The sequence below is a fragment of the Bos indicus genome, chromosome 7, assembly GCF_029378745.1.
Source record: "Bos indicus isolate NIAB-ARS_2022 breed Sahiwal x Tharparkar chromosome 7, NIAB-ARS_B.indTharparkar_mat_pri_1.0, whole genome shotgun sequence".
NCBI classification, from domain to species: Eukaryota; Metazoa; Chordata; class Mammalia; order Artiodactyla; family Bovidae; genus Bos; species Bos indicus.
In genome coordinates this window covers 37,480,274-37,505,130 of record NC_091766.1, presented here as the reverse complement: position 1 = coordinate 37,505,130, position 24,857 = coordinate 37,480,274, and the positions used below count along the sequence as shown (strand labels likewise).

The following is a 24,857-nucleotide window of genomic DNA, read 5'->3' as shown; positions in this document are numbered from 1 at the left end:
CTGGCTTTGGCAGGCGGATTCTTTACCACTGCACCACCTGCTGCTACTGCTGCTAAGTCGCTTCAGTCGTGTCCGACTCTGCGCGACCCCATAGATGGCAGCCCACGAGGCTCCCCCGTCCCTGGGATTCTCCAGGCAAGAACACTGGAGGGGCTTGCCATTTCCTTCTCCAATGCATGAAAGTGAAAAGTGGAAGTGAGGTCGCTCAGTCGTGTCTGACTCTTCGTGACCCCATAGACTGCAGCCTACCAGGCTCCTCCATCCATGGGATCTTCCAGGCAAGAGTACTGGAGTGGGGTGCCATTGCCTTCTCCACTGCACCACCTGGGAACCCCTTAAATATGGTAGGAAGTGTAAAAGCATCTATTACAGTATAGCACATTGATGTCTTCATTTCTTAAAGAGATCTTTCCAGTTTAGGGCAGGAGAATCAAAATGCCTAGCTCTTTATAAGGCCGTTGTAAGCTGTTTATAAGGCCTTTTTATTGTTAAGTTTTGCCAAAAGTGGAACTAGTTGTGAAAGTAGAAAGCATAAAGAAAATAATTTCTTCTTATCCTTTTTTTTTTTTTTAATATTCTTTTTATCTTTTGGATAAATTTAGGGACAAAATGTTTAAGGGAAGATTAGGTCTATTAGAAGACCTTACTGAATTTTGTTCTTTGGTGCTGGTGACCTTTCGCTAGCAGTTTGAACCAAGTGAAAAAGGTTAATAAAGCTGTACAGTAAAACAATCTGACTAAAAATAAAGCTGCATACTTAATAGAAAGCCTGTGCCTTTGCTTATAAGTGGGAGAATATAACTTTGAATGTTTGATGAATGGAGAACTTTCATAAGAGTTGTAACTTTACCTGTTCAATTTTAAAATAAAAAAGTTCAAAATGTACAGATCACCAGGTAAGAGTATAAATTATTATGGGAAAGTGTGTATAAAATAGAAATTAGAAGGTTATGGTCAGCCTAATGTTACATCTATAATGAAGATATAAAAAATTAAGTGAAAGTATCTTCCAGTTTTGTATTTTTAACCAGAGAAAAGTTATTTTCTGTGACTACTTTTATTTACAAAAAACAGCCACTGACTTGCTTCTAAAAAATTTAGATTATTTAAGTCCTGTAAGAACTTCATCTGAAATAGTTTTAGCAGCATGCAGTGTCAGTAATTATCATGTGAACTCAGCATGACATTTGGCTCTTCTGAAATCGGTTTGAAATTTGCTTGTGCAGTTTTACCCAGTTACGTTAGTGACCTTGAAAGACAATACCAGTCACAGCAGTGCTCTGTGAAAGAAGTTTCAGTAAACTGCAGTTAATTTAAAATTACTTATGATTGTCACTTAGTCAAGAGAATTGTTTAACATGGCATTTCCCTCAATTGAAAATAACATAAGCTAAGAAGTAGATTTTAAAAATATTATTGGTGAATTTGCTTCCATAAAACCAGGAGAGTAAAATTGTAATGTTCTGTGGTTGGTATAAAGAAAATGTTTAAACTTAAAATGTAAATTTCAATTTCTCAATAATGTTCTGCAGAAATACTAACCCTTAAAATATACACTAAAACGTGGGAATAGGGGACACATTTTTCTTTTAGCCTCAAGTTCCGGGAACTGATAAGAACTTCACAGTACACCCATTTCCCTCAACCCCTAGCCTTTTGCTCTTATTATCATACATTTTTCTTAAATATGTTATAGGCCTTTCACTATACTAATATATTTGTTAAAACAAATAATTGTCTTTTACAGAAATTTAAAGTCCCAAGTCAGTTGATTTCAGCTATGGAGATTTTTTCTGAGTGGGCCTGGCCCAATCAGCTGTTCACTTTAAAAGCAGAAAACTTCCTCTGGCTGGTAGCTGAAGAGAAATCAGAAAGATCTGAGGTGTATGAAGGACTCTGTGTGTTGCTGGTTTGAGGATGGAGACACTGGTGAGAAAGAATGAGGGCAGCCCCTAGGAGAAGAGAGTGTTTTCTGGTTGACGGCAAGGAAACAGGGAACACAGACCATTAGCTACAAGAGCTAGGTTCCACCATCAACCTGAATGAGCGTGGAAGCACATTCTTTCCTGGAGCCTCCAGGTAAACGCCCTACCTGCCTGACACCTGATTATACCCAGTGAGAGGCCAGCCAAGCCTGTCTCAACTACCGACCTGTAGAACTATGAACTAGTAACTGCATCTTGTTTTAAGCCGCTCAGTTTGTGGTAATTAGTTATATAGCAAAAAAGAAAAACAAATATACTTTATAAGGTCTTTTGTCAGTCTGAACATTTCTATGAGGCTCTGTCTTAGCTGTTTCAGAAGTCTTAACATAGCATACAGCCCTACTCTGGATTTGATCTTTACCTGAAAGCCGTTTCATTATTTGAGAATACTTTTGTCACCTGGAGGCGCTTGTAACTTGGCATAGCTTTACTGTTTAACCCAACAAGTCCTCGCTCTTTTGGAGCTAATAGTTCATTCTTTTTTTTTTTTTTTTTTTTTAAGATGTATTTTATTTATTTTTGGCTATGCTGGGTCTTCATTGCTGTGCAAGGGCTTGCTCTAGTTGTGGCAAGCTGGGGCCACTCTCTAGTTGTGGTGTGTGGGCTTCCCATTGTGGTGGCTTCTCCTGTTGTGGAGCACAGGCTCTAGGCACATGGGCTTACAGCGGTTGCAGCACACAGGCTTATTTGCTCCTACGCATGTGGGATCTTCCCAGACCAGGGATCGAACCCGTCCCCTGCATTGGCAGACAGAGTCTTAACCACTAGACCACCAGGGAAGCCCTAAAAGTTCATTCTTTAGTTCATCTCTTTCCTCTCGTGTGTTACATGCAATGAGAAGCCCAGTGGCACTTTTAGTCATTGAGTTAATTAGGAACATTTCCCACTTTCGAACAACAGTATTTCTAAACGTCTCTCCAAAACAAAACAAGGAACCTCTTTCTTGCAGCTTCCAATCACATTTTAGTACTTTTAAACCCTCACCAACAACCCCTTCTGGGCCTTTTCTGTTGTTGTTGTTGTTTAGTCGCTCAATCGTGTCTGACTCTCTTGCAACCCCGTGGACTGTAGCCCGCCAGGCTCCTGTGTCCATGGGGTTCTCCAGGCAAGAACACTGGAGTGGGCTGCCATTTTCTTCTCCAGGGAATCTTCCTGACCCAGGCATTGAACCTGGGTCTCCTGAGTTGGCACATGGATGTTTTATCCCTGGCCATGAAGAAAGCCTTCTTGGCCTTTGAGGTTCCCACTAACACTGTACTCAGTGCCCTTAAGGCTTTAACTCAGTCTCCACCTCAATTCAGAGAAGGCAATGGCACCCCACTCCAGTATTCTTGCCTGGAGAATCCCATGGACGGAGGAGCCTGATAGGCTGCAGTCCATGGGGTCACTAGAGTCAGACACGACTGAGCGGCTTCACTTTCACTTTTCACTTTCATGCATTGGAGAAGGAAATGGCAACCCACTCCAGTGTTCTTGCCTGGAGAATCCCAGGGACGGGGGAGCCCGGTGGGCTGCCATCTGAACAGCCGGCACGACTGAAGCGACTTAGCAGCAGCAGCAGCAGCCACCTCAATTCAAGAGCAAGCATCTGAAGGTAGAAGTGCGTGACATTTTTATGACCTTGACACAGAAGTCACATAAGCATAATTTCTGTTGTTCTCTACTGGTTGAAGCAGTCACAAGGTCTGCCTTCAGCGGGGAGGGGAACTGACCACACTTCTGTACGGGTGAAGTGTTGAGGTCATATTGAAAAAGGGGCTTCTTGGGTAAAAGATACTGTGTTTATATTTGGAGAATTAAATCTACCACAGAGCTCAGCATTTTAGCTTGCATTTTAAAATTGCATTTTATTTGATTTGTAATGGTCTTTCAGAATATAATGCTACCAACCCTGTAGCCCATTTCACAATTAAAGATTTATAGGAAAATCTAAAGTTTTATTTATAATAGTCTTATAGCATATCCAATACTAACATCAGCTAACTGGTACATTCTTTAATTAAAAAATTAAAAATTAAATTTAATTAAAGTTATTATCTGGTAATTCAAGCTGAAATTAGTCAAAGCTATGGTTTTTCCAGTAATCATGTGTAGATGTGAGAGTTGAACCGTAAAGAAAGCTGAGCACTGAAGACTGGATACTTTTGAACTGTGGTGTTGGAGAAGACTCTTGAGAGTCCCTTGGACTGCAGGGAGATCAAACCAGTCAATCTTAAAGGAATTCAGTCCTGAATATTCATTGGAAGGACTGATGCTGAAGCTCCAATATTTTGGCCACCTGATGCGAAGAACTGGCTCATTGGAAAAGACCCTGATGCTGGGAAAGATTGAAGGCAGGAAGAGAAGGGGACAACACAGGATGAGATGGTTGGATGGCATCACTGACTAGATGGACTTGAGTTTGAGCAGCTCTGGGAGTTGGTGATGGATAGGGAGGCCTGGCAATCCTCCCTATCCATCCATAGGGTGCAATCCATGCAATCCATGGGATGACAAAGAGTCGGACACAACTGAGTGACTGAACTGAACTGAGCTCAAGCTGATTTTTTCTTGTTTAATGAGTTTAGATTTTTAAAGAAAAGTATTCTCTTAACCGAGTCAATCTGTAACTCTCTTATACTTCGTGTTACAGATTTCAAAAACTGTAGAATATAAACTGAACAAATACAAGTTCTGATGCATGATTTTTCAGCTTTTTTTTTTTTTTTTTTACAATGGTGCCTTTTTCTTTAAGAGAAGTTTCTAAGTATAGCTTATTATTATTTTGTATTACACATATCTCTTCTCACCAAAGTCAGGCTGATCGTCAGCTATGGTACCTACTGAAACCTTGAGGGAAGGTTCTCTCAGTCTCTTGTGGCTTCTCTCATTTCTGGACTTTCCCTGGTCGAAAAAGTCTAGGACTTTTGCTTTCAGCTCTAGTGGGCCTAGGAGGCAATTCTGCTCAAACGTTTCTCATCACAGTAAGATTTAACAAGGAACTTCTGAAGAAGTAGATAAATGATGGAGGAATAATATTTAGCAGGAGTTTTTGAATCACTGTTGAACACACATCTTAAAAAAACTATTACTGAAAGTGAATGGTGCTCCTGATGAGAGACAGTGACAGTTCATCTCATCTTATAGTGCCTGCTAGATTTTACTGAATCGTTAAGCAAACACAGGGAATCCTCTTTGCACCTTCAGTCTTAAACAGGCTGACAGAATGAATCAGTGTTGCTTTGATTACATGAATTAAATAAAATCTCTGCAGAGCATGTCATTTAAACAGAATAGTTCTGTCTAACGTGCTCTCGGACCTGGACACATTCCTAGTTCTTTGGCTGTCGCAGTCTGTCCTGTGGCCTCTCTGATGCACGTCTTTTATGCATGCTGAATTATGTATGTACAGAAAAGCGCATAAAAAGCAAATTTACAGTTAATCACAAAGCTGACATCTGTGTAACTACCATCCAGCTCCATTCCAGATATAACTTATTGCCAGCTTTCCAGAAGTTTTCTCGGCCTGTCCTATATAGTTTCCTCTTCTTTTTCCCTCTTACGTAGTGTACCTTCTATAATATTGTTTGTTTTTATTGACTGTTTTATTTTTGACGTTATTTAAAAGGTATTACATTATTTTCTTGTGTTGCTTGCTTCAAAATTATGTTTTTGATGTTTATTCTTATTGCTGTGTACACAGTTTGTTCATTTTCATTGCTGTATAGCACATTATTATATGAATAGATCACATTTTATTTATTCATTACAATTAAAACATTTTATATTCATTACATTGTTGATAGGCATTTGGGTTGTTGCCAGTTTTTAGCTATTATGAGTATTGCTGCTATGAACATTCTGATACATGCCTTTTGTTGCATAGGAGCATCTGTTTCTGTTGGTATCTGCCTGGGAGTGGAACTGCTGGGTGTTATGATATATGCCAAAGTCACACTTAAAATTGTTTTGAGACAACATTTCTTTCTCTAGACATATTTTGGGTTTGTCAGACTGTGAGACAACTCCTTTAAGACTATAGAAGGCTTTTTATTTAGTTGAGAGGGTCTTGTAGGCCCCTTCATTTTTCTCGTAGAGACATTTACAAGGGGTTTTTACATTTTGATTTGGCCTGCAGTCCCAGACTATATGTTTGGAAAATGTTTTGCCAGCTGAGAGACTGGAGGTAAGAAGCACTTGTTATTTTTCAACCCAACAAGTCCTGGCCCCTCTTTATTCCTTCTAAATTTTGCTTGTGAGTTGATCACATTTTTCTTTAGCTCATCTCTTTTTTGCCCTGTTACCTTATCATACACAGCTGGGAACAACCAGCTGACTTTTAACACTTGCCTGGAGATCTGAGACAAATCTCAATGTTTATTAAGTAACTTTTTCATCTTCGAGTACTATAGGCAACACAGTTTTTGCCATTTATTTTGTTACTACATGGCATAAGTTTCCATTTGTTTTCAGCCTCCAGCGAAAATTTTTGTAACCTTTTTCAGCTTTTGCTAAGAGTTTGCTCACCATTTTTTAAGCCTTAGGCCACTGTTTGATTTCAAAAACAGTATTATATACTTTATGTTTAAAATTATGGCTGTACCTCTTTCTGGTACCATCAGTTAGCTACTGCTGCAGAAGGAACCACTCCAAAACAGTGGTTTAAAACGGTACCCACTTATTTCTGTTCGTGGGTCTGTGTATGGGCAAGGTAGTTTGAAGCTCATGTGTCAGCAGTTTGCTGGCAGCAGGCTAGTTTACGATGGCTTTAGTCACCGTGCTGACTCAGGTCACCGTGCTTCACGTCTTCCACCATTTGGCAGGTTAGCCTGGGCTTGTTCGCTTGATTCACAGGGAGCATGAACTGGCACAAGGCCTCTTGAAACCTTGGGGCTGAACCAGCACACTGTTATTCTCAACATATTCTATTGGCCAAAGTCAGTCACACCTACAGGCCAAATCTAAGGAGTAGGGAAATAGATTCTAATTATTGATGGGAGATGCTGCAGAGTTACATTTTAGCAATAATGTCTGTAGTAAAGGGTGGAGAATTGGAGTCATCTTTGCAATCTTCCGAAGCATATACATGTTTAATTTTAAAGTAGTTGTAGTTTATACTCATATCAACAGTGTGTAAAAGTTGTGTTCTACATGGTCATCAGAACTTAGTAATGCATCTTTGTTACTTTTAGCTATTTTGGTGATTGTCCAGTGGTATTTTATTGTGGTCTTAATATTTCTTTACTTGAATTTCTAATAAGATGGTTTTCCTTTTTTCCCCCTTTTATTGGCCATTTGAGTATATACTTGTTTTAAAGGGGAGGGGAGAAGTGCCTCCAAAGGCTGAGTTTATTTCTAGGCTGCTCCTGGATCCTTGACTGTAAATCATTACTTTGCTGTTAGCCCTCCAGTGCCTTCAAGTAAATGTTTTAAAATTTTTGCTTTTAATTATCTTTTGGTAAATTTTCTTAGTTAATCCTTAGTGGGAGGGTTAGTCTGAGTCTCCCATTCCTAGAAGTGGAATGTTTGTATTCCTATGTCTTTGGAGTTTTGACTTTGATGAATCTGGGAGCATTGGGGGTGCACATCTAAAGTTTTAAGGGTTAATGTACAATACGGAAAGACCTTTTGTGAGGTATCATTTGCCTTGCAAACAGTGATTTTTTTTTTCTTCCTGAGGCCTGACTGATTTGTTGGCAAACAGTTTTGTTGTGTTTGACATGTAACAGGTGCTAACGTCTTTTGCAATCTTGTCTCTGGGAATAGAGGGTCTAGGTCACTATGTTCATTAATTAAGTCCAGGAAATTTTATTTCTCCTGTGGCTAATCATTTACATTTGACATGAGTCTGTCTTTTGTGCCTCTAGCTTCCTCACTTCTACCTTTGTTCTGTGTACTTTATTTTTCATGTGGCAGTCAGAATTTTTAAACGTAATTCAGATTATGTTATATCTCTGCTTAGTATACTCTAAGGGCTTCTCTTAACTCAAAGACCCAAAGGCCTTAGTATAGCCTGTAAGATCCTATCAGATATAACCCCATGCGTGCTAACTCGCTTCAGTTGTGTCCAACTCTTTGCAACCCTATGGACTGTAGCCCACAGAGGACAGGCTCTTCTGTCCATGGGGATTCTCCAGGCAAGAATACTGGAGTGGGTTGCCATGCCTTCCTCCCGGGGATCTTTTTGACCCAGGGATTGAACCCAGGTCTCCCGAATTGCTGCTGAGCCACAGGCAAAGCCCTCATGACCCCATGCTGCCTGTTTAATTAACTTCATCTGATACCTTTCCTGTCTGTTCCTTCTGCTCTATGCACAGAAGTTGCCTTGTTTTTCCTGGTACACTTCATGGCCTTTGCACTTTCTATTTCCTCTTTTAGAATGCTTCTTCCTTTGTTAGCTACATGGATTGCTATTTCCCCTCTCTTAGGTCTCTGCTCAGATATTTTTCTTGAAGAAGGCAATGGCACCCCACTTCAGTACTCTTGCCTGGAAAATCCCATGGAAGGAGGAGCCTGGTGGGCTGCAGTCCATGGGGTCGCTGAGAGTCGGACACCACTGAGCAACTTCACTTTCACTTTTCACTTTCATGCATTGGAGAAGGAAATGGCAACCCACTCCAGTGTTCTTGTCTGGAGAATCCCAGGGACGGAGGAGCCTGGTGGGCTGCCGTCTATGGGGTCGCACAGAGTCAGACACGACTCAAGTGACAGCAGCAGCAGCAGCAGCAGATATCTTTCTAGAGAGAAACCTTCCCCAAACACCTTACAAATAATTGCAGCATCTCTCCCATCACTCTTTATCCCCCTTAACTCACTCTGTTTTTCTTTACATTACTGTCATCTCCTAACATAACTATTTATTACTACTTTTATTTTCTGTGCCCCTGTCTTAGAAAGTAAACTCCATGAGAGCAGGGACATGCCTAAAACAATGTCAGCCACACAGTAGACCTTCAGTTAATCTTATGTGTGGATTTAAAAGCAATACAGTTATTTTAATTAAGCAGTTACTATTAAGAGAGCTTGTTGTATAAACAGCTATTTTATTGAACAAAATATGTCTAATGGTAAATAGAAAATTCAAATTTTGCATGTTAACAAATCAAACATTTTGATTATTAATAAATGGAGTTGCGGATGGACTCATATGAAAGGTTTAATAAATTTAATATTTAAAATAGTGTTTTCAAAGTCATTGGAGGGTCGTTTTCTAACTCTGTGTGCCTATACCTTACTTCCTCTCTTCTTCAGCAAACAACAAATCTCAGAATGAGGTATGGGATTTAGGTTATATTTTTATAAGTTGTACAAGTATTTTTTGTGTTCTTTGTTAGACACATCTGTTTGAGTACCACTGGTTTAAAGTAAAACTGTAATCATTGCTGAGTTAGGGACAAATCTATATCATAGCAACAGCAGCTGCCTATTTCCTGAATGTTTACTATGTGCCCTTGCTTAAAATATTTCATCTGATTTACTCTTCCCAGTAACTCTGTGAAATAGATATTATCTCCATTCTATAAATGAGGAAACTGAGCAGGATCATATGGCTGCTGAGTCAGCTAAGCTGAGATTTGAACACAGGTCTGACTCCAATTTAACAAAGTGTTTAATATGTATAACCCTCTCTGATTTAGAGACAAAATTATTTCAGTAATTGATTTTCTATATAAAATGGGAAAAAGGTCAGAAATGAGGATATGACATGTAGAAAACATGTTGGAGCTAAGCAAATATTTATATAAATTTCATTTTTTGAAGAAAATCAAGAACCAAATTTTGCATTAAAATAATAAAACTTGAAGATTCTGATCAAATTATAGTCTTTATATTTTAGATGAATACAATTATATATTTCTGTTAACAAAATGTGTAGTCTTTTTTTTTTTAACTGAAGTATAGTTGATTTACAGTATTAGTTTCAGGTGTATAACTTAGTCATTCAATATTTTTGTAGACTATACTCCATTTTAGGTTATCATAAGACAATGGGTATAATTCCCTGTGTATACAGTGTATCCTTGTTGCTTATCTGTTTTACATAAAGTAGTTTGTATCAGTTAATCCCAAATCCCTGATTTGTCCCTCCTCATTTTTCCCTCCCCTTTGGTAACCACAAGTTTGTTTTCTGTATCTGTGAATCAGTTTGTGTTTTGCATATACATTCATTTGTATTATTTTTCAGATTCCATGTATAAGTGATATTATACAGTATTTGTTTTTCTCTGACTCATTTTTGTGTTGTTGTTCAGCCTCCTCGTCATGTCCAACTCTTTGCAGCTTCTTTTACCGAGCATAATATTCTCTAGGTCTATCCAGACTGCTGCAAATGGTAGTATTTCATTCTATTTTTTTTAATGACTAATATTCCTAAAATCTATATTCTTAATAAAGTATGAATGTTTGTTCAAAAAGCATTATGTACCAAGCTCTGTGATAGGTGCTGAGTGGATAGAAATGTATATTCAAGTTTTTCTTTTGGATAGACTTAAATTTTTCTTTTGGGTATAATAGATAAAGGCTTGGAAACAATACACTTAATTGGAAAATATGTTAAACACCTAAAATGGTGCCTGACATACTGCTGCTGCTTCTACTGCTGCTAAGTCGCTTCAGTCGTGTCCGACTCTGTGCGACCCCAGAGATGGCAGCCCACTGGGCTCCCCGACCCCCGGAATTCTCCAGGCAAGAACACTGGAGTGGGTTGCCATTTCCTTCTCCAATGCAAGAAAGTGAAAAGTGAAAATGAAGTCGCTCAGTCGTGTCCGACTCTTCGCGACGCCATGGACTGCAGCCTACCAGGCTCCTCCGTCCGTGGGATTTTCCAGGCAAGAGTACTGGAGTGGGGTGCCCCTACTAGAAACTTACAAATAAGTGTTGAATTAGGGAGGTTTATTCATAGTGCAGTCTGATATACCATGTGTGGTACTGATTTTATATAGATTCATAGGGACGTGTCTGCTGTGGAGTATATATTTGAATTAGGCCTTAAAATGTGAGTGAAAAAAGAAACGAATAGTCTGAGTCGGGGAAGACTATATCCAGTGACTAAATTTCAGTAAGATGAAAACCTATATCTGTTGCCCACAATGATTTACCTCCCTTGTAGCTTAAACTAAAAACCCAACCAGTTAGAAGGCATTTCATTTTCTGTATGAGTAGATTATTTCAATAACATTGTATTATGACCTTAAAGGGAATCACTGACAAATCGGGATATTATATATATGTATAAAATTTGAGAAATGTAGATGCCTACTGTAGGCAGAAATGTAGATTGCTTTGAGAAATGTAGATGCATAACCCAGTTGCATCATATAAAATGTAGTAAAGCAATCAGGATGCTCTTTAATCCCTAAAAGAGAGGATTTGCCTAATATTGTTGGCCTAAAAGAATTATTTCATAAAACTTTGAACTTTATTGCCAAGTGATCATTTAGAATTTTCAAGTGTCTAGTGAGTATGCTCCTTTCTTAAGACTTGTAGGACAGTTCAGGGTAGAATAATGATGGAGCAGGGATTGGAGGCTGTAAAGTACCTAATGCGATGTCTGATAGATTCAGTTCAGTTCAGTCGCTCAGTAGTGTCCAACTCTTTGTGACCCCATGGACTGCATCACACCAGGCTTCCTTGGCCATCACCAACTCTTGGAGCTTACTCAAATTCATGTCCTTCCAGTTGGTGACGTCATCCAACCATCTCATCCTCTGTCATCCCCTTCTCCTCCTGTCTTCAACCTTTCCCAGCATCAGGGTCTTTTCCAATGAGTCAGTTCTTCATATCAGGTAGCCAACATATTGGAGCTTCAACTTCAGCATCAGTCCTTCCACTGAATACTCAGGACTGATTTCCTTTAGAATTGGCTGGTTTGATCTCCTTGTTTTGCAAGGGACTCTCAAGAGTCTTCTCCAACACCACAGTTCAAAAGCATCAATTCTTTGGCGCTCAGCTTTCTTTATGGTCCAACTTTGCTCTTAAATGGTAATGAATTATGTAAGTCAGTTCCAAGTGCCATTGGACAGCAAAGAGCAAGTTATCTTCCTCTGTCTGTCTGCTTCCCACCTTAGACTCTTGATCCTATCCTCTGCCCAGTGAGTACATGAATTAGAAATAGAGTATGGAAGAGATGGGGGCAGGGTGTTCAGGGCTGGTGCACTGGGATGACCCTGAGGGATGGGATGGGGAAGGAGGTGGGTGGGAGGGCCAGAATGGGGAACACATGTACACTCATGGCTGATTCATGTGAATGTATGGCAAAACCCACCACAATATTGTAAAGTAATTAGCCTCCAATTAAAAAAAAAAAAAAACTAAAAAAAAAAAGAGAGTATGGAAGAGATTATAGTACTTAGGTTATATGTGTCTCAGATTTATTTTGATTTTTCCTGTTGGTCACTGTTGAAGGACAAACTATGAATTTTTTAAAAATGTAAATTTATTATGAAAATTTAGTTTAAATTCACTTATTTATATTTCATACTTTTTCTGGCATTGAGCTAGTCAATTCATTATATACTGACCCTCAAATGGTAACTTAGCATCCAAATATCAGATCCTGCCTCAAAACATGAGAAAGACAAGGTCCTTGCACTCTTTAATTAAGTGTGGTAGATAAGGCTGGAAAGACAGGAAAGCACCTGAAGATGGATGAGTCTCTTAGTAAATGTGAGGTAATAGATCTGTATTCTTTAAGCACTCTTTCAATTGCTTCAGATATAAAGATTTTGTTTGAAGGAAAAAACCTGTAAGAAGGACTGCTCTCTGTGAAAATACATAGTAATACTGCAGATGTTGATCTCTTGATATCAGAAGCTTCTTTAACTTACTTTTAAGCCTCTGAAATTGTCTTTGTCCTCAGGGTCTTGGAGCATAAGAACCTTAGGAAACGTGCGTTCTTTTCACTTTGTGCTGAAGTTCGGGAAAGTGAGTAGGGCACTGTTTTAGGTTCTGCTTCACTCCCGTGGGAAGCAGCTTGCTTTAGTGCATTTGTTCTCACTTGCCAGTCGGAGGGTCCATTGTGTGGTGAAAATATCTGTAAGATTGTCAACTGTTCTTTCTTCAGAAGGCTTGCATCTTATTTTGAGATTGTCTTTCTTTTCCTTTTTGTTAAATGTTAATATCCTTCTCTTTTATACAGTAATGCTGATGGTAGATAGTAGGACTTAAAATACATATAAATTCTTAGAAAGTAAAATGTTGCTAGCACATGAGGACCACCGGTGGTGTGTGTGTGTGTGTGTTGTTCTGGTTTATGAAATCTGAAAATCCGGAAAGTGCTAACTTAGTAGAAAGATCGTAGGCTTTGCATTCAGCAAACCTGGTTTAAATTTTTTCTCTGCTATGGTTGTTATCTTTTTTTATTTCTAAAATGGGGTGTGAATACCTGTCTCCTATGGTTGTTGTGAGGATTGTCTGAGATAATATAAATGTAAATGTAGTGCCAAGTGAATAATAGGAGCTGAATAAATTTAGTTTCTTCTTTCTTCTTTTTTTTTTTTTTTAGTTTCTTCTTTCTTAAATGGTTGGGGGTAGAGGGAATCTCAAGTAAAGTTACCACTTAAATTGAATGTAAATCCAAGAGGAAAAAAATGAAGAAAGGAAAAAGCCTTGGCATTCCACAGTTTGATGAGCCTCTTAGTAAATGGGTATGAGATGGTACCTTGTACATATTTGGAGTTTAATACATATGTATTGATTTTAAAATGTTGAATAGTGGAGTTAATACATGTTTGAGTGATAAAGAAAAATCCAATTTTGAGAAAAGTTGGAAGATTTAAAATTTTATTGTTATAGTGAAGTGAATCAGGAGGTGGTCAAAACACTGTGGTGAAGAACCCATCGTTTATATTGCTGTGCTCAGTCTCTCAGTCGCGTCCAACTCTTTGTGACCCCATGGACTGTAGCCTGCCGGGCTCCTCTGCCCAAGGAGCTTTCCAGGCAAGAATACTGAAGTGGGGTGGCATTTCCTACTCCAGGGGATCTGCCCGACGCAGGGATCAAACCCACCTCTCACATCTCCTGCATTGGCAGGTGTATTCTTTATCACCAGTGCCACCTGGGAAGCCCCATTTATATTACACATTTTAGGAAAGTATTACAAAAATTTCCAATCTCATTATTATACTTATAACAATAACTTACAATAATTCACATATGTGTTCTTTTTTGTTTTATTTATTTATTTTTTTGCACTGTGATTCAGTATTTTTGCGGATTATATTCCATTACAGGTTATTATAAGATATTGGGTATAATCAATTCCCCATGCTATGCTGTATATCTTTGTTGTTCATCTATTTTATATATAGTAGTTTGTATCTGTTAATCCCATACTTCTAATTTGTCCCTCCCCTTCCCTCTCCCCTTTGGTAACCAGAAGTTTGTTTCCTATATCTGTGATTCTTTTTCTTTTTTTAATATACATTTATTTATTTTAATTGGAGGCTAATTACTTTACAATATTGTATTGGTTTTGCCATACATCAACATGAATCGGCCATGGGTGCACACGTGTTCTCCATCCTGAACCCCCCTCCCCCCTCCTTCCCCATTCCATCCCTCTGGGTCATGGGTCATGCCAGTGCACCAGCCCCGAGCATCCTGTATCATGCATCGAACCTTTTTGTTTTTTGTTTTAAAGTGGTTTCACACGTTATTACCATTGATGTTTCTAACTATGTATGTACTATGAATGTTAATACTTTATTAAGATTAATAGATGAGAGAAAGCTGAAAGATGGTTAAGTGACTAGCATAGTTAGTCATGGTTAGAAAGTGATAATCAGAACCAAATGCTAAGATAACTGATATCATTGTCTTTAATTTTTGTTGCTATTATTATGACAAGGACAACTTTATGAGGACCCAGTGCATTTTAACTATTTTATTTTCTCTTTGTCTTCTATGGAACATTTTAATCCTTATTTTATAAACTCAGAGTCCGATAAAAAAAAAAAGTATGATTTCCCCAGGGTCACATTAATGACCTTATAATTCTGAAGCAGAGTATATCTAACCGCTGAAGTCCCTGTTTGCACTGAGTTGCAGTGACAACAGTTGATGCCATGGCAGTTGGATAAAATCAGTCAAAGGAAATGTTCCTTGGCGTAGACAGTTGAAATAGATGACCTAGATACCCTTTTTCAGGTTTATGAGCAATTGTGTTTCTTGATTATTTTAGAGAACCTTTTCAAATTGCTTTAAACACCCGGAAATTTCTGTGTAAAATAATTTACCTGGACCAAACATATGCAAAGTAGCTCTCATTTAGTGACATACATATAGATATAAATATGTATATACAGTGTCAACTGTATCTTGTATGTAAGATATATATGTATCTTACATACATATCGGAGAAGGCAATGGCACCCCACTCTAGTACTCTTGCCTGGAAAATCCCATGGATGGAGGAGCCTGGAAGGCTGCAGTCCATGGGGTCGCTGAGGGTCGAACATGACTGAGCGACTTCACTTTCACTTTTCACTTTCATGCATTGGAGAAGGAAATGGCAACGCACTCCAGTGTTCTTGCCTAGAGAGTCCCAGGGATGGGGAAGCCTGGTGGGCTGCCGTCTATGGGGTCGCACAGAGTCGGACACGACTGAAGCGACTTAGCAATGGCAATACATACATATAGTGTGTATGTTTACAATTCAGTTGAGCATTGGTAGCCATTGTCTCTATATGGCAACCCACCCCAGTGTTCTTGCCTGGAGAATCCCAGGGATGGTGGAGCCTGGTGGGCTGCCGTCTATGGGGTCGCACAGAGTTGGACACGACTGAAGCGATTTAGCAATGGCAATACATATATATAGTGTGTATGTTTACAATTCAGTTGAGCATTGGTAGCCATTGTCTCTATATGGCAACCCACCCCAGTGTTCTTGCCTGGAGAATCCCAGGGATGGCGGAGCCTTGTGGGCTGCCGTCTATGGGGTCGCACAGATTTAGACACGACTGAAGCGACTTAGCAGCAGCAGCAGCAGCAGCATAGGCTGTGATCTAACCTAGTAGCTTGTTTGGTAAATTTCTTTGCTCTAAGAAAGAATGTATTTGTTGGAGGTGGAGAGTAACCATGCCCAAGCCCAGCTGGATGGATTATGTATATTCATCATTCTCCACAATTGAAGTTGGTTAATTTAGAACTAATTTTGGTTAAAGACTTTAAAGTATGGATATCACAGCAGTATAATGAGCAGCAAAAATGTGCACCTTGATATCTGAAAGGACAGTTTGTACGCTCTCATCAAATCTGCCTGAGATTTAAGAAGCATACGTCTTTTGGAAGAGATACTAGTGCGTGTCCTGATCAGTGTTTAATTATCGCAGGAGGACAACGAGTAGGATCTAATTTGGAGCATCTATTTTAGATGCAGCACCTTGTCCCCAACAGTCATTCATCTTCCCCCGCCTCGCGCCCCTTTTCTGTGTATATGTGTGTGTGTGTGTGTGTGTGTGTGTGTGACAAAAATTGAGCAAATGTTGTTGGAGTGAGGGGGCCAGGCAACTGATGGTAATTTGGCCTGTTCATGTTGTTGCTGAATTGCTAAATTGTATCCAACTCTTTAAGACCCCATGGACTGTAGCCTGCCAGGCTCCTCTGTCCATGGGATTTTCCAGGCAGGAATACTGGAGTGGATTGCCAGTTCCTACTCCAGGGGCTCTTCCCTACCCAGAGATCAAACCTGTGTTTCCTGCTTAGTCACTCAGTCATGTTCTACTCTGGCCAATTTATATTCCTCCCTTAATTCCTAGAAATCTCTGCCACCGTTGGGACTCCTTACTACTTCTTCAGAGGTTCAGATAAGAAAAGAGGAATCTTTTTACTTTAAGAATCAGTTAAAGGGAAATAATTATTTACTTCAGTGAGAAATTTTGAAATAATACAGCAATTAAGATATATACAAATGCTTTTAATGTCAAAAGATAGAACATATCTGTTAGAACATCTTATCTAGTGGTCTGCTTAGATGTTTTTAAAGTATCTTCCTAAGTTTTATTTTTTAAATGTTGTTTTTTTCTTCTTGAAAGCATCTTCTAATAAATAAACATACACACTCTAAACAAAAAACCCTTGAACCGATGTGAGGAGAAGGTCTTAATTATTTTGTGAATAATTTGTAGTTTATGGTTGGGTTTATTTTGTGACCTTACATTCTTGAACTAGAGAGTACTTTCACCAAATAGTGCTATTTTACTTTTAAAACCATTTTTTTTGGTATAGAATACTTTCTGTGTTTTCTAAGATAGATTAAATGATGTATTTATTTTAATTCAGAAACTAAATGATGTGCAAAGAAAAAAACTCACCCAGTTTCTGTTTGAATGAAATTTATGTTTAAGTTTTTGGTTATGTCTTGTATGTTAGTCAATGACTCCTCCCACTGAAGTAATGGATTTATAGCTACACAAGGGCTGATTGAGATTACTCTATTTTCCCTCACTAATAGAAACAAACTGTGGGTTAGTCTATATTTTAAATTACTGATTAAGTTTCCCTTTACCTCCAGGTAAGTGTGGGTAATAGATAATGGTTTGTACAAAGTTTTGGGTAGATCTGTGATGAAATTTCATTAATTTAGAAAAAGTCCTAATGAGCATACCCAGGTTATAAAATATTTATGTCATGACTGCTAATGAAATGAAAACAGTAAGTTAACTAGTACCTGTCTAGCTTTTAAAACTTTGATTATAAAAGCTAACTGTCATTGTTTACAAATGACCACAGATATCTTTATTTCAAGGAAATTTTGGGATGCTTCATTTATTTACTGATAATATATGAAGTAGTAAAAAAAAAAAAAAAAGGAAAAAAAGAGTGTTTTTCTGGGCTTTACCGCTTACTAAGAAACTCAGTTTTATAATTTTGTGGGGGAAAAGTATATACATTCTTAGAAGGGGTTATGTTGTACAGATCAAATACATTTTACATATTATACAGCCACTTAATAAGCTATAATATACTCTTGGTAAACTAGAATGAACAAAAGTTGCAGTCTGAACGCTGGAATCTTTAAAGTTCTTGGAGGCTAGACTGAAGCACCCCCTACAAACTTGGAAATGAAGAAAATACTTTATCCTCTGAGAGTTATCTTCTGTGTACACAAAATGAATCATGGCTAAAAAATGGAAAGTCACTGATAAAGTCAATATTTATCTTAGTCTGTAGCTTCTAACTTCTTCAGTTTATCAACATATTTAAAGAAGTATGTGCTCCTTTGAAGCTGATGAAGTGACTTTGTACTGCTGAAGCTCAGAGAGATTTCTGAGACAAGAACTATAATTGTCAGTGCATGAGGAGAGGAAATTTAACTCAGGAAAGTCTGAATAATCTTCTTCCATTGTTGAAGGAGTTGCCTGTGGTGAGAAGGATATTTCAGGCCATTAAAATACCCTGTTCATCAAGCTCCCCAGGTTTTGTTTCTTGGCTCTAAGGACAGTCTTCACTAGGAATACAGTTGACCATATCATAGTTTTGGTAAATGTTCAGTTCAGTTCAGTCGCTCAGTCATGTCCAACTCTTTGCGACCCCATGGACTGCAGCACGCCAGGCTTCCCTGTCCATCACCAACTCCCGGAGTTTACTCAAACTCATGTCCATCAAGTCGGTGATGCCATCCAGCCACCTCATCCTCTGTCGTCCCCTTCTCCTCCCACCTTCAATCTTTCCCAGCATCAGGGTCTTTTCAAATGAGTCAGTTCTTTGCATCAGGTGGCCAAAGTATTGGAGCTTCAGCTTCAGCATCAGTCCTTGCAGTGAATATTCAGGATTGATTTCCTTTAGGATGGACTGGTTGGATCTCCTTGCAGTCCAAGGGACTCTCAAGAGTCTTCTCCAACACCACAGTTCAAAAGCATCAATTCTTCAGCACTCAGCTTTCTTTATAGTCGAACTGTCACATTTATACATGACCGCTGGAAAAACCATAGCTTTGACTAGACGAACCTTTGTTGGCAAAGTAACGTCTCTGCTTTTTAATATGCTGTCTAGGTTTGTCATAACTTTTCTTCCAAGGAGTAAATATCTTTTAATTTTGGAGCCCAAGAAAATAAAGTTTGTCACTGTTTCCACTGTTTCCCGCATCTATTTGCCATGCTGTTGCTACTGCTGCTGCTAAGTCGTGTCAGTCGTGTCCGACTCTGTGCGACCCCATAGACAGCAACCCACCAGGCTCCCCCATCCCTGGGATTCTCCAGCCAAAAATACTGGAGTGGATTGCCATTTCCTTCTCCAGTGCATGAAAGTGAAAAGTAAAAGTGAAGTTGCTCAGTCGTGTCCAACTCTGTGCGACCCCATGGACTGCAGCCCACCAGGCTCCTCCATCCATGGGATTTCCCAGGCAACAGTACTGGAGTGGGGTGCCATTGCCTTCTCCACTATTTGCCATGAAGTGCCTCTTATTACTAATTAGCTATTCTTTTAGGTGTTATGTACATATATATTAGTTTGCTAAAGCTGCCATTACAAATAGCCCAGAGTAGGTGGCTGAAGCAACAGATATTTATTTCTAGTAGTTCTGGAGACTGGAAAGTTTGAGATGAAGGTGCCAGTAAATTTAGTTTCTGGTAAGAGTCGGCGAGGAGATCAAACCAATCAATCCTAAAGGAAATCAGTCAGACTGATGCTGAAGCTGAAGCTCCAATACTTTGGCCACCTGATGGGAAGAGCTGACTCATTGGAAAAGTCCCTGATGCTGGGAAAGATTGAAGGCAGGAGGAGAAAGTGGCAATAGAAGATGAGATGGTTGGATGACATCATTGACTCGATGGACATGAGTTTGAGCAAGCCCTGGGAGATGGTGAAGGACAGGGAAGCCTGGCGTGCTGCAGTTTGTGGGGTCGCAAAGAGTCAAACATGACTTAGTGACTGAACAGCATCAAGAGGGCTCTTCCTGGCTTGTATACATCTGCTTTCTCCCTAGGTCCTGCATGGACTTTTCTCAGTGTATGTGCTCAGAGAGAGCAGGGTAGCTCTCTGGTGCCTCTTAAAAGGACGCTCATTCTTTCAGATTACGGCCCCACCTTTATGGCTCCATTTAACTTTAATTACTTCTGTAGGGGTCTCATCCAGCTACAGCCACACTGGGGTAGGGCTTCAGTATGTGAATTTGGGGGCATAAACATTTAGTCTGTAACGCTTGGTTACCATGTGTCCGTCCCAGAGAGATGACCCGCCCTTATAGCTTTTTTTTGTTTGTTTTTAATCCTATTAGGTTTGGGGACTTCCACTGCTAAGAGTGGCAAACTCTGGCGGCACACTTGCTATGCATATCACTTTTTTGCTCTTTGGAAGCTATTCTGCATCACTTGTGTCACACTTACACACTATATGGCTGGAAAAGCCAGCACATTAAAATATTTCTGCTTCAGGTTTGACTCTAGAACCTGTAGCTCTATGAACTTGAGTCTGTTTTTACTGGTCATGATTCTTTAAGAGGAAAATATGTTAAAAACTGTAAAGTAAGATGCAAAGATGAGGTTTTTTTTGTAAAGATGGGCAGTGTTATTTTCTTATTATTTGTAGACTTAAGGACTTGAACCAGGCCTCCTAATTCCAAGAGTAGAACTCTATAAGTGATCAAATATGCCTATTTCCCCAGAAATAATTGTAATTCTCTATGGCCAGTTCATCTGGGGAAAGTCCCCTTTAATTTTGTTTATACCATCTCATGCAAATAAACCAAAATGCTGTGCTTTGTTTTGTGAATTTTATCTAAATTTAGCTGCTGGTGATTAGTGCTCAAAATAGTAATGATATGTCTAGAGCTTATAGAAGAATAATCCAAGACTGGGAAAAAGCATCTCTTAGCCCAGCCACTTTATATATTGCATTGAGAAGTCTGTAAAATGTTAAGGCAATATCCCATATTGGCTTACTAACTGGCACTTTTATAGAGAGAAATCTGATTTAAGTTAATATCTCAGGCTGGATAGAAGTGGGGAGAAAAGCAGAGAAAAGCTTTTGATTATGACAGGAGTAGGAAGCATATTATTTAACTACCTCAGTGATAGCAAGAGTGAGCGAGGTAGGGAGAGGGAGAGATATTATATGAGGAAAAATTCTATATTGATGCTAGTTATATTTTGCAGGAATGTTGATGCTGCCTTTTTTTCCTTTCTCTAAACTTACTACCTTGAATTATAAGGCCTTTTTAGCTTTTTGGTTCTACAGAAGCATAGGACTTCCCTCAAATTTAACATATTTGCTCAGACTGACTACTTCATGGTATCTGTCCTAGGTAGAAAATATTTAAGTGCTTTTTCTTCAGTCCTACAGTTTTAGGGTGATTCCTTAGGAAACAGAGCTGAGTTCCCCTTTGGAGAAAAGCTTTACTTTGAATAAATAAACTCTATCTCTGCACACTTAGCTTTAAATACTCACTTGCCATAACTTAAAATTGAAATGGGCTTCCCTGGTGGCTCAGCTGGTAAAGAATCCACCTGCAGTGTGGGAGACCTGGGTTCGATCCCTGGCTTCAGAAGATCCCCTGGAGAAGGGAAAGGCTACCCACTCCAGTATTCTGGCCTGGAGAATTCTATGGACTGTATGGTCCATGGGGTCGCAAAGAGTTGGATACAACTGAGCAAACTTCACTTTCATTTTCATAACTTAAAATTCAGAAGAATACACCCTATAATTGAGAAGTATTTGAGTTCCATTTGTTTATACCTGTAAAGAAATAATACCTTAATTTCTGTGAAAGTGAAAGTCACTCAGTCAAGTCTACCATGGAATAGATTATACAGTCCATGGAATTCTTCAGGCCAGAATACTGGATTGGGTAGCCTTTCCCTTCTCCAGGGGATCTTCCCAACCCAGGGATTGAACCCAGGTTTCCTGCATTGCAGGCAGATTCTTTATCAGCTGAGCCACAAGGGAAGCCCAAGAGTACTGGAGTGGGTAGCCTATCCCTTCTCCAGGGGATCTTCCCGACCCAGGAATCAAACTGGGGTCTCCTGCACTGCAGGTGGATTCTTTACCAACTGAGCTATGAGGGAAGTCCACTTAATTCTCTAGTTCTTCCATTTCTCTAATATTTAAATGTATATTATTACTATGCGATAGGGAGAGCAAGTTAGAAGTGAGGAAAATGAGGTGAAAAGGAGACAACTGCTTAAGTGAAATGGTGGAGTTGAAATTAGAAACCACCTCTTTTTGGATTATCTTCCTTTACTCTTTGCAGTACTAAAAATCAAGTCAGTTCAGTTCAGTTCAGTTGCTCAGTCGTGTCTGACTCTTTGCGACCCCATGAATCGCAGCACGCCAGGCCTCCCTCTCCATCACCAACTCCCAGAGTTCACCCAGACTCACGTCCATCGAGTCAGTGATGCCATCCAGCCATCTCATCCTCTGTCGTCCCCTTCTCCTCTTGCCCCAAATCCCTCCCAGCACCAGAGTTTTTTCCAGTGAGTCAACTCTTCGCATGAGGTGGCCAAAGTACTGGAGTTTCAGCTTCAGCTTCATTCCCTCCAAAGAAATCCCAGGGCTGATCTCCTTCAGAATGGACTGGTTGGATCTCCTTGCAGTCCAAGGGACTCTCAAGAGTCTTAGGTCTTATTATGTGATGCTTTCTTAGATCTGTGACTCTAGGTTCTCTTCCACATCTAAGATTCTGTCATTACTTAGTAATATTGAAAATAAAACGTATTTAAATATTTTTCTAAAGTAGGTGGTTATATCAAATGTTTGAATTACTTATAAAATTATTGTAAAAGTACCACATATTAAATTAAATACAGTAAAGTTATATATATATATGAAGTTATATAAATACAGTAAAATAAAATACAGTAAAGTTTTATAATATACAGTGAACTCTGTGCTACAGCACAGATATCCTGAAGATATCCCCAAATGTTTGTTTATATGTTTGCATATGCACATTTATTCACATATGAGTGCATATTTATGATTTCCTATTTCAGTTCAGTTGCTCAGTCATGTCTGACTCTTTGCGGCCTAAATGATTTCCTAAATTGGCATATAAATTTATGATTTTTGAAATTAGCATGTAAAGTTTGCTCCTTGGAAGTAAAGCTAAGACAAATGTAGACAGCATATTAAAAAGCAGAGATGTCACTTTACCGACAAAGTCCGTGTAGTCAAAGCTGTGGTTTTTCCAGTATATGTACGGTTGTGAGAGTTGGACCACAAAGAAGGCTGAGTGCTGAAGAATTGATGCTTTCAAATTGTGGTGCTGGAGAAGACACTTGAGAATCCCTTGGACAGCAGGGAGATCAAACCAGTCAATTCTAAAGGAAATCAATCCTGAATATTCACTAGAAGGACTGATGCTGAAGCTGAAGCTGCAATACTTTGGCCACCTGATGGGAAGAACTGAATCATTGGAAAAGACCCTGATGCTGGGAAAGATTGAGGGCAGGAGGAGAAGGGGACGACAGAGGATAAGATAGTTGGATGGCATCACTGACTCGACAGACATGAGTTTGAGCAAGCTCTAGGAGACGGGGAAGGACAAGGAATCCTGGCATACTGCAGTCCATGCAGTTGCAAACATGTGAATGTGATGTGAATGAATGACTGAACAACATAATATGGATAATGGTGCCTTTTTTTTGAGTTCCTGCCTTTTTTTTGAGATGTGAATGAACGACTGAACAACATAATATGGATAATGGTGCCTTTTTTTTGAGTTCCTGTCTCTGAAAATATTGTACCATTCTAATTCCTAAGAAGCACTTGAAATTATGGTACCAGGAAATATAGCCTCTATGGCAAAATTTGTTTTCTAGCCTGCTGAAAGTGCTGCAAGTGTCTCAGTAGTGTCTGACTCCCAGGGACTGCAGCATGCCAGTCTGTGGAATTCTCTAGGCAAAAATACTGGAGTGGATGGCCATTCCCTTCTCTAGCGATTTTCACAACCCAAGGATCAAACCTGGATCTCCAGCATTGCAGGCAAATTCTTTACCACCTGAGCCACTAGGGCAGTGTGCTTTCTAGCCTAGATAAGGCTTTTTGTAGTTGGTTCTGCTTTTTCTAGTAACCTTAAGGAGAACTGGTTTGATAATAGGATTTTAACACAAAGTTTGATGCCCTGACTTTTTCTCAGGGAGGGTCAGGTACAGTTAATTGATGAAAGCAGTCACCAGAATGTATTCAGGGAAATATCTCCCTTTCCTAAGAGTTCAAAAACGTAATATTGTGTCTTAATGCTTCAGTTGCATGGTATTCTATAAGGCACCTAGACCAGAGACATACGGATTTCAGATATTCTATGTTAAAGGGATACAAAGTAATGAAGTTTTAAAATGTAATCTTGTCTCCATGTTTATATGTGTAATTTTATAATCCCAGAAACAAAATAATTGAAAGGAACCAATATATAAAGAACAGTGTTTTGCTATAGAAATTCCTAAAAAAGGTGAGCTGCAGTTTGCCTCTCTTTCCACAGAGTTATTTTCTGAAATACTGGTTATAATTAAGCATTAGCAAATACATTATTATGGGCTTCCTAAAAAAGAAATTCTCAGATCCTGTTTTATCTTTTGCTTCTTAAATTAATTGAAGAAAACAGAAGAAAAGGAAAGGAAAAATATAAACCCCTCCTCATACCCTGATTTCATGATTTTGAAAATTATGAAATTATTTTAAGGTTTTATTATTTAAAAGGGTATTAGTTACCCTAAAAGAGTTAATTAGTCACAAGTATTTATTAAGGATCTATTTATCAACACTATGCTGTGTCTTGTTGAGTTTGCAGAAACATAGAATACATAATTTTTATCCTTGGGAAGTTTATAATCTAGTAAGGAAGATTAAATAACACCTTTAATATATTATTAAGCATTAAAATAGTAAGACAGTGAATATTGTTGGAGTTAAAAATTTTTTAAACCAAAAAAGATTTTATAATTTAATTCAGCTTCTCAT

At 38.9% G+C, this 24,857-nt stretch overlaps 1 protein-coding gene across 2 annotated transcripts in view; it reads left to right on the top strand.

Moving 5' to 3' along the window:
• COMMD10 (COMM domain containing 10) overlaps positions 1 to 24,857 on the top strand; it is a 185,258-nt gene that overhangs the window by 49,267 nt on the left and 111,134 nt on the right. Inside the window, exon 6 of one of the 2 annotated variants that reach the window (XR_011567613.1) lies at positions 14 to 24,857. This exon is cut by the window's right edge and continues 22,713 nt beyond it. The exons of the other annotated variant lie outside the window; for it this stretch is intronic. The gene's annotated coding sequence lies outside the window, so the exon portion shown is untranslated. The remainder of the gene's footprint in view (positions 1 to 13) is intronic. 2 annotated transcript variants of the gene reach the window in all.